Here is an 11,196-nt window from a genome sequence, read left to right on the forward strand (position 1 = left end):
TCTATTGTCTACGTGTTTAATCAAATGATTAAAATATTCGGCATTTTGGTCACATTTTTTTCCGTATATAACACTTCACGTCTTTTTGTTTTTACTCAATTTTTTGTTTTTCTTTTCACTTTCACAACTTTAATCAATTAGCTCTTTATTTCCGGCACACGCGACCACCTTTACACTTTGAACTAAACTCATCAACTGAGAAGAACCGTTTGAAATATTCTTACCGCACAGAAAAAAAAATAACATTTCTACCACACAACTACGTATGGATGTGTTATTGCATTAGTATTTAAATACATATCAACAGAGTAGATGAAAATTTTCGTCTACTTGATTACTTTTTCGTCAATTTGACGACTTAAATTGTTCTCATACATGTCGGAAGACAATTTTAAAACAACCATGTGAACCATACACTGAAAGGAAAAAGTACGTCATGAGGACGAATCTTTACATCACGGTGACGAATTTTTCGTCAAAAATGAGCTAACGTAACATTTCATCCCATTGACGATTTTTTCGTCATAGCGATGAATTGAATTCATCCCTGTGATGAACTTATTTACATCCCATATACGACTATGTTACGTCCAGATGATGAATGTATTTCATCTATGTGATGATATTTTTCGTATCTGCGATTATTCTCTTTCATCCATGCGATGATGCAATTCTTCAAAAGTACGATTCTGGTTCGTCATCGCCACAAACGCCTTCGTCATAGCGATGAACTCTTTCCCTAAATTTGACGTAATCCATTCATCAATATGATGTAATAGATTCATCAATTTGATGTAATCGATTCATTAGTACGATGTAAACATCAAATTGATAAATTGATTATTAGAAACATTTTCTACGACACTTTTAATAAAGAACCATATTGTTTTTTATTTTAATTAAATTTAAATTTTATTTATTTGAAATATGTACAACTAACGAAGTAAAAACGTATACAAAATTGCTCATACACATCTACCAAAGCTGTTGATTTTGATAAATTTAGCATCTAGACACACAAACATTCTGTTACCTTAATTAGTGTTTAGATCACCAAGGATGAAAAGTTTTATGGGTTCATCCTGTGGAGTAAAAAAATTATAAAGAGAATTTAAAAATTGAAATTTTAAATTATTGTAAAATATATTCGATCTTTTTAGAACAAAATTTAACTCACCCTTTTTGTGCCCAACTGTTCCTTTCCGTTTTGAGTTGTTTGCTCATCCAATTCATCTTTATTCTTTAATTTCTTTATCCGTATTCAGTTTTCACAGAACGAAAAATGTTGCGGCATTTATCTGTAAATTTAGAAATACTTCCATAAACATATAAATGTTAAAAAAAAAATAAATTGACCAAAAAATAAAAAAAATTGTCATTTTGGTTAAATTTTTTTCCATATATAACACTTCATGTTTTTTTTTTACTTTACTCACATTTTTGTTTTTATTTTTACTTTCACATCTTTAAGCATTAGCTCTTTATTTTCGGCACGCGCGACCACCTTTACACTTTGGACTAAACTCAACAACTGAGAGGAACCATTTGAAATGTTCTTACCGCACAGAAAAAAAAACAATATTTCTACCACACAACTACATATGGATGTGTTATTGCATTAGTATTTGAATACATGTCAACGGAGTAGATGAAACTTTTCGTCTATTTGATTACTATGTTTGTAAATTTGACGACTTTTATTGTTCTCATATGTCTTGTAAGCCAATTTAAAAACAAACATGTGAACAAATGTTTGCTCAAATACTCGTTTGAGTTAAGTTAAATGTGGAGAGAGCATGAAATACCCAACAAAAATAACTTAGCTCTCATTAATAAAAGCTGTGTACAGTTATTTTAAAAACAAAACGTAGCAAGCGCATTTGGTTGTGTGTGTGTGTTTTTTTGGTAGAGAAATAAACACACATCTACAGAACGTATGAATTTTATCATCACATTGAACACTGTTTCGTCACATTGACTATTGATTCGACTTTTAGGTGTTTCAGATTAGTACTAATGGAAAAATGTAAATTACAAACATCTATATACTATATCCCTTTCCGACCTATAGCCGGTCCACGTGGTAGATTTTCCTAAATTTTTGAATTCTGTTATTTATGTGTACATAGAACATTTTAAATTATTAAGTTTGTTGAGTTTGATCCTGTATCCTGTTTTTTCAGGATACGTGCAATTGTTGCAGTTCGGTAAATTCCAGTAAAAGTCCGGACGTAAAAATATCAAAAAACACAAAATAATCACGAAGTTACTGTTTGCATACAATATTTAATATGTTTTCTTATTGAAAACACTTGTTTGATGAAATATTTCACAACTTAAAAAATTTTAATTTATTTGCAAACTTACCTCTTCCACTCATTTTTACAAATGCGCAAAGTACACTGCTGAAACTACAAAGTTAATATGAAAAACAAATGTTTATAACGGTCCTTCACATTATTAGACAAAGAGAGTGCATACACAATTATTTTTTGCCGCTCTTATCGCAGTACATCATATATTAAAGAAATTATAGAGACTTAAACTTACCCGCACAATTGTGCGTACACGGTCGGAAAGGGATATACACCGTATATCGTTTTATGTTTTAGTTAGCATTGAGATTTTTTGATACACATTTCAGAGAAAAGTGTGTTTCATCAATTTGAAGATTCTTTCATCGCATTGACGAAAACCAGCATCCTTGATACATCATGAAAATAAAACACTTAAAACTTTTGTCCAACTTCTATTAATATGTGTAATTCATATATTGGGACTTCATATAAACGAAATTAATTTAAATCAAATGTTAATTTTGGTTAACTTTCGCTGAATCGGAAAGAAAATAATTTCGTCTCATAGACGAAACTAGATCATCGATGTGACGAACTATGAAAAGAACAAAAATTGACTTTGATGATTAATTTCGTCACGTGGACCACCGAAATACTCCCATGGACGAAACTTTTCATCGCATAGACGAAAACGCATTGATGAAACTCAATCGTCAAGGTGACGATCGCTTTTTCTTTCGGTGTAGGCATTGTAATACATAGATGATCCACTATTCTCTTTAAAAAAATGTGTCAGTTCCAAAAATTAATTTTCTGACATTTCGTTTTGATTTTTTCGTAAAGAGTCAGTCCCAAACATTAATTTTCGTGCATTTGCTTTTGTGTTGCTCGTAAAGAGCAATGCTGCTCAAAATTGTATTATAATGTCTATGATGTGAACAAATGTTTGCTCAAATTCTCGTTTGAGTTAAATTAAATTTGGAGAGAGCATGAAATACCCATAGACTATAGACTTTAGATAGATGATCCACTATTCTCTTTAAAAACAATGTGTCAGTTCCAAAAATTAATTTTCTGACATTTCGTTTTGATTTTTTCGTAAAGAGTCAGTCCCAAACATTAATTTTCGTGCATTTGCTTTTGTGTTGATCGTAAAGAGCAATGCTGCTCAAAATTAAATTTCGTATTTTCGCGGTTTTGGTCACAATTTTTTGTTCAAATATGAACTTTTAATATATTAATTTATTTATAAATCCTCTGTTGCATCAAACACGTTCTAATTTTGTGTAAAATTGGCAAACTACAAAAAGGAAAACGAAAGAGATTGTAAGCGTGCTCTTATTTTTCTCGTTTATTCTTAATCTTCGGAACTGTCAAAAATAGTTTGACACTCATGGCTCATCTATCTAAAGTCTATAGTCTATGGAAATACCCAACAAAAAATAACTTTGCTCTCATTAATAAAGGCAGTCTACAGTTATTTGAAAAAGGAACGTAGCAAGCGCATTTGGCTGTATGTTTTTTGGTAGAGATATAAATACACATCTACAGATCGTGAATTTTATCATCGCATTGAACACTGTTTCGTCACATTGACGATTGATTCGACTTTTAGGTGTTTCACTTTAGTTCTAATGAACAATTTAAATTACAATGTTTTATTTAATATTGAGATTTTTTTGACACATATTTCAGAGAAAAGTGTGTGTCATCAATTTGAAGATTCTTTCATCGCATTGACGAAAACCAGCATCCTTGATACATCATGGAAATAAAACACTTAAAACTTTTGTCCAACTTATATTTAAAATTTGGAAATCATATAATAGGACATCATATAAACGAAATTAATTTAAATTAAATGTAAATTTTGTTAACTTTCGCTGAATCGGGAAGAAAATAATTTCGTCTCGTAGATAAAACTAGATCGTCAATGTGACGAACTATGAAAAGAACAAAAATTGACCTTGATGATTAATTTCGTCACGTGGACTACCGAAATACTCACATGGACGAAAATTTTCATCGGTGTAGTTAGAATTTTGCATGCATGTTAGAATGTTAATTTTGCTATCTCTACAAAATTTCACGTAAATCGGAGTATAAGTTTGGCCTCCGTGGTAAATCGGGCAAAATATATACATGGGAGCTATATCTAAATCTGAACCGATTACAACAAAATTTTGCACACTTCACGATACTATTAGTTGTACTCCTTGTGCGAAATTTGAAGCAAACCCGATTTGGCTGATATTTTGGATATTTTACTGGAGCTCCAAAAAATTCGTCTGTGAGAAATTTTAAGAAGATACGCTGATAAATATGTTACGTCAATTATGACCAGATCGGTGATAAATATATATGGCAGCTATCTAAACCGATTTTTTCAAAATAAATAGCGATTGTCTTTGAGCCAAAGCAAAACACTATGCCAATATTGCACACAAATTTACATATACAGACAGACATCGGTTAATCGACTCAGAATTTAATTCTAAGAAGATACGATCGGTATACTAAACGATGGGTCTCAGATTTTTCCTTCTTGGCGTTACCACAATAGTGTTGAAGGGTATAAAGATACTAAAAAGCCAAAAATTTAACAAATTTGGATTATTTTTCGGGATCCCGAAAAATCCCGGGATTCAAAATAAAAAATGCCAGGATTCGGATAAATCCCGAGTGGCAGCCCTAGTTTAACACTAAATTTAGTCACCACTAAGAGAGCCAAATAAATTTTGCATTATCTGTGCTAAAACAATATTTACGCACTCTTTACACATTAGGGATGTCATTCTAGACTTTTTTGGAATTTTGAAATGTCAATGTCAGGATTTTTATTTTATAGCAAGAGAAACTCCAACGTAATTATGTGTGTGAACAAATCCATTGTCACTAATGATACACAGAAAAAAAGGTGTCTTGTTAATTTTAGGACCAGTTTAACTCCCACATAGTTCAAAAAATTTACTGTAATATAGTTCATTTTTCGTAACCACTGCGAAAATTAACTTAGCTAAAGGAAAACTTATAAAACTTCAGTAAATGTTTTTTAGTTCACTAACTACGAAATGGGACGGATTTTTCCTTAAATAAATTTCCAATACAATAGTTAATGCATCGTTGATTGTATTATAAAAAGACATAGGCAATATAAAAATCTTACTACGAAATGTGGACAATTTACTAAGAAAAATTTTTGTATGGAAAAAAATGTTTGTAGTAAAAATTAACTTAACCACAGTACCGATTCGTATGGCGGCTTCCTACTGCTTATTTCGGTTTTTACTATAAGTTGGAGTATATTTCCTCACATTGAAAATTTTAGATAAAGTAGAATAAAAAGTAGTTAATTTAATCCTTGACGGGTGTATATAATTTTTTATGGATTCCTCGTAAATATTGAATATATTTTACCTTATCCTATAGATAGAATACCAACTAATCAATAAACGTTATACTGGAAATTGAAGTGAGAAGAAATTATGAAATTATTGCATCATCTTTTTTTTTTGTTTGTGTTTGTTATTGCGATGATGTTATGGAATGTGTGTTGTTGGTATCTTTTGTGGTGATAGTTGTTTTGTTGCAATAGCGAGATCAGAAAGGGATCATGTGTGTGTGTGGAGTTGTTTTTCTTTACATATGTGTCCTTTATGACTATTTGTGTCTTTGAGTTTTATTGGTGCATTCAGTTCTGTTGATGCATTTATGAAGCGCACACGTGGTGGGCTTGCGTGCGTTATTTGTGTTTATTAATAAAAATATTTCGTAACATTTTAGAAACTGATAAGTGAATGGTGTGATGTAAGAGAAAACAAAAACACTTTATATTGATAAAAAAAAATAACTCTAAAATAAATCACGTATTAAGAAACTGTATAAATATTTCTATTAATAATTTAAAATCAGTGCGGTTTTAAATTGGTTTACATAAAAATATTCATAATGAGTGGTAATAAAATGATCTATATTGACTCTACATCTGGATCACAGTACAATTTTTTGAGTCTATATTTTTATGTTATAGCGAGTCCTTAAGGTGTGTAGTAAGTTCGAGTTTAGGTGCTAAAATCAGAAATAAATCAGTAAGAAAAGTATAAAATTATACGCCTTCGATGCAAATTTAAATATAACTTGATGGAGAATAGCTCGAAACAAGTTTTTTATAAAGTTTATATTCTTTAAATGGATTACACGATTAAGAACAGAAAATCGTTTTTAAGCTTATGTAGAACGCTGTTTTTTAATTTAATATGATGAATTGTTTTCAAGTTATTCCAATATATATAGCGGAAGTGCCTTAATTTTGAACATAACCGTATATCTCAAAAAGTCGAGCTCTTAAAAAAAACAAGTGTAAATTTGGATTCAGCAACCTCAAATTACTAAAAATTTGATATAAATTTTAAATGAACACAAAAACGGTTCAATTTTGTTCCCATGTATTTCTAAAGAAAACTAATCATGAAAAATTGGGATTTTAGCCACTAAACTCGAACTTAATATCCACCATAAATACTAAATGCTATATTGACAAGTGGAAATTATATCTAATTTTATATTTTTATTTCATTTATATTCTGAGAAGGATTTCAAAAATGTCCCATTTGTGCATGGATATGATTCCACTAATGTAGTAATTGGATGATTTTTTTCAATGTGGTAAGTTTTTCGTCCATTTCTAATAAAGCCAAAATTTCTATTTATTAAAAATAATTTTCATTTGCAGGATGACAGCAAATCTAATGGTATTTTTTGGAATCTTCTCACTGTTTAATGCTAACTAAGCTGATATCCCTATTTGCTCTAAGAAAATTCTCTTGTAAGTTAAAGATCAAAATACCATAGAATTTGATAATATTTTTATATTTTATATACCTTTTTAACTTCAGAGGCTTATGACGCAAATCCACACAACAAAAACTAGCGAAATCGGTGAAATTGGACAAAAATGAAATGAAAATAGCAACTTATGGCATATATCTTTCATATGGATAAAAAATGGAAATTGATATTAATTAGTTTCATTCTACTAACATAGAATATTACTCTTTTGAAGAAGCAATTACTAACTACCGAAAAGTAACAGCATACAGCGTACGAATAAACACATTTCTTTTATTGTATATCATAAGCCATAGTTTTATGTAATATAATAATAATTTTTTGAAATAAAATACTGGTAGTTATGAAAAATTGTCTTATATTGTACGAAAAATTTCTTAGTTGTATACAGGCTTGTTGTACCTTTAATTCCTCAATTTATTATTTTCTTTGAAAATTATACTGATAAACAGTTTATTTGAAACCAATTTCTAAATATAGGATTCCCAAAAACTTGTTCATTTTTCCGGATAGCAGGAATATTTTGAATGAGTGTAAGTACATTCTTCCCACAGCGTAGTAAGAATGAACTAAAATACGATGCAATACATAAACTTATTTATAAGAAAATCATGCACTTATCTAGATGAAAAAAATCTTTGGCGCCAAATCATGGTCATTCTTACTATGGGTTAGTTCATTTTTCGTAAACAATAGTAAACTTTTTTTTCGGTGTAAGCAAATGAATATTCTCTGAAGATTGCATGCATTAATGCATTTGGAAAATTTTCTTCTTTGGATGACACCTAATATTCTTGATTTGAATGTTTACTTTACATATTACTTTGCTCATTTGCAGGTAGCGCCAAAACATTAAACAAAAACATTGAAGATTTCGAAAGGATTAGGATTAGGCTAGAATTCAAATTGGGAAATTGTTTAGAAAATCCAGAGTTCCACAATCATAAGCATTAGTAAACAAATTTCTTATATGTAATTTCCCAAAAAAACACATGGAAAAATAAGATAATTGTGAATATTTTTCATCCAAAGGCAAATAAGAAAAGTGGAGTTTTGCCGCTAAAATTATTTCTCATTTTAGCGGCAAAACCAGAATAACATTACAACTTTTCCGGTAAATTGTATTATAACATGGTGGGGAAAGATCCAAAGCAACAATTGAATAAGTTTATGTTCTTTAAAAGAAATTATTAAAGAAAACTAAAAGGGTAAACATGGCCATTTTAACGCGATAATACCAATTTATACCGGCCTTAAGAATTAAATTAAGTACAAAATTATTCGTTAATAAAAATTCATATTTATTTGTATTTCTAAATTAATGGTGTTACATGCTAGCAAACAATTGTTCACACCAAAATAAATTTATGTGCTGTTGTAAAATTACTGTTTAGAATTTAAATATAATGTGCTTTTGAATGCACGCTCACAAAAAATCGCTTCTGTAACATATACTCCCAAACATATTTTGCTTCAAGCATATATATTTTTGGGTATTGCCCAAACATTTATATGTTTGATCTCTTCCAATATATAATATGTTTGAAAGCATATTGGTCTAAACAATATATGTTTGGGTAGTCTAAGTTCCAAACATTTTGTATTTTTGCATCCAAATTCAATAATGTTGTCTTCCAAAAAACAATATGTTATTATGTGAACATATAATATGTTTGGAAGCATTTTGCACCCAAAAATATTATATGCTTAAAAAAAATTCTCCCAAACAATATTGTGCTCAAAATTTTATTTATTTATTTATATATTTACAATCATAATGAATTATGAAAATAAACAGGTAATATAGGTGCTAACAACATAGGTTTTCGACCCGAATGCTCAAAATTTTGTTTCTGCCCAATTGTATATTCCCCCACATCTTTCTCACTTCCACGAGATTTTTTAGTTCTTAGCACCTTTTTCTGTAATACAAACATTGTAGAAGAAATTATTCAATTGTATGGTTTTTTTATTTTAATTTTACCTTTTGCCGGACGGGGATTCGAACAACGGACCACACAGTTTGTAAGGATCAAAGAAGTAGCTGATCAATTACCCAAGGAAAAATAAAATGTTAATTTTGTAATAACAAGCAACAACCACCAACTTAATTCAATATCGCTCCCTGTTAAATAGCGCTCCAAGCTACTAAACACATATAAAGGGTGACACGGTCAAAATTTGGTCAATATAAACTTGACGTATTTCTTTCAATTTTGCATTTAAAAAACCTGAACACCCCTCATTTTGAAGGTGTGTGTGTGTAGAATGTTGCTCCTATTTTGATTTTGGAATTCACTCTTCAGTTGTCAAAATGCCGTCCAAGCAAGAAGAGCAGCGTATCAAAATTTTGCTCGCGCATCGCGAAAATCCGAGCTACTCGCACGCAAAGCTGGCAAAATCGCTAAAAGTTGCCAAATCAACCGTTACAAATGTAACGGTTGATTTGGCTGGCTGACGTTTGTCGACAGCCAGGAAGTCTGGATCGGGGGGAAATCGAAAACCGGAAGCCGCTGAGACGACAAATAGAGTTTCCGGTAGTTTCAAGCGAAACCCTAACCTCTCTCTCCGAGATGCCGCAAATAAGCTGGGTGTATCGTCTACAACCGTGAATCGAGCCAAAAAACGAGCCGGACTATCGACTTACAAGAAGGTAGTGACTCCAAATCGCGATGATAAACAAAATACGACGGCCAAAGCGCGATCCCGGAGGATGATACTGACGAAGTTTGACTACATGGTAATGGACGACGAAACCTACGTCAAAGCCGACTACAAGCAGCTTCCGGGACAGGAGTTTTATACGGCAAAAGGAAGGGGAAATGTAGCAGATATTTTCAAGCACATAAAACTGTCAAAGTTCGCAAAGAAATATCTGGTTTGGCAAGCCATCTGTACCTGTAGCTTGAAAAGCAGCATTTTCATAGCTTCCGGGACTGTCAACCAAGAAATTTACGTGAAAGAGTGTTTGAATAAACGTCTGCTGCCTTTCCTGAAGAAACACGGTTGTTCCGTACTGTTTTGGCCGGATTTGGCATCTTGCCATTACGGTAAAAAGGCCATGGAGTGGTACGCCGCCATCAACGTGCAGGTGGTTCCCAAGGACAAGAACCCTCCCAACACGCCAGAGCTCCGCCCAATTGAGAAATACTGGGCTATTGTCAAGCGGAACCTAAAGAAGACCAAAAAAACTGCTAAGGACGAGCAGCAGTTCAAGGCAAACTGGCTTTCTGCGGCGAAGAAGGTGGACAAGGTGGCTGTACAAAATCTGATGGCAGGTGTCAAGCGTGAGGCCCGGCAATTCGGATTTGGAAAAGCGAAAACCTAACTGAATATTTTTCCTGAATTTTATACTAATTGAACTTGAAAAAGAAATTTAATTTGATTTTTTAAATAAACGATTTCACCGATTTGCACGCGTTTTCCCTTGACCAAATTTTGACCGTATCACCCTTTATGTTTATAGGCTATTTCTAAATTAATATATGTTTGCATCCAAGCATATTATATTTACAAATATTTTATGTCCCAAACATAATATGTTCTAACATATTAACATATATGTCCCAAACATGTTATGCTAGTTTATGAACATTATATGCTTGCACTCAAAAATATTGTGTTTAAAAATTTGTGTTCCAAACATATAATGTTTATAGCCAAACATATGAAAAACAGTCTTTTTCATCCGTGTGGTTATCGTTAACTTTAGGATTCGATGGAAAAATATTTTTATATACTCGAATTCATGTTTTTTTTTAAGAGTTTTTGAATTTCTTCGAAAATTTTAAACTTGTATACAAAAACTTTTATTTGTTACACAATTTTTATTTTTGCAATAAAAAAATAATATTTGATTTGAACTCAGTCCATTTCGTTTATATCAAGCATTTTTCTTTTCTGACTTTAAGTCTTTTATAAAACACACTTTACAATTTCGTAGTAAAAATGTAATATAATAGTATGTAATGCTGAACACCTTTTCGGGAACTTCAGAACGAATCTGGAATATATGTTAAAAAATATATTTAAAAAAAATTGTGTTGGTCGA

At 31.2% G+C, this 11,196-nt stretch overlaps 1 long non-coding RNA gene across 1 annotated transcript; it reads left to right on the forward strand.

Moving 5' to 3' along the window:
- The first annotated feature begins 6,886 nt into the window (after positions 1–6,886).
- On the forward strand, positions 6,887–7,402 carry LOC142236800 (uncharacterized). Its single transcript, XR_012722202.1, has 3 exons — positions 6,887–6,962; positions 7,030–7,122; positions 7,193–7,402. It is a non-coding gene; the product is annotated as an uncharacterized LOC142236800 (long non-coding RNA).
- Positions 7,403–11,196: the final 3,794 nt, after the last annotated feature.

This window comes from Haematobia irritans, chromosome 4, assembly GCF_050003625.1.
Source record: "Haematobia irritans isolate KBUSLIRL chromosome 4, ASM5000362v1, whole genome shotgun sequence".
Classification (NCBI taxonomy): domain Eukaryota; kingdom Metazoa; phylum Arthropoda; class Insecta; order Diptera; family Muscidae; genus Haematobia; species Haematobia irritans.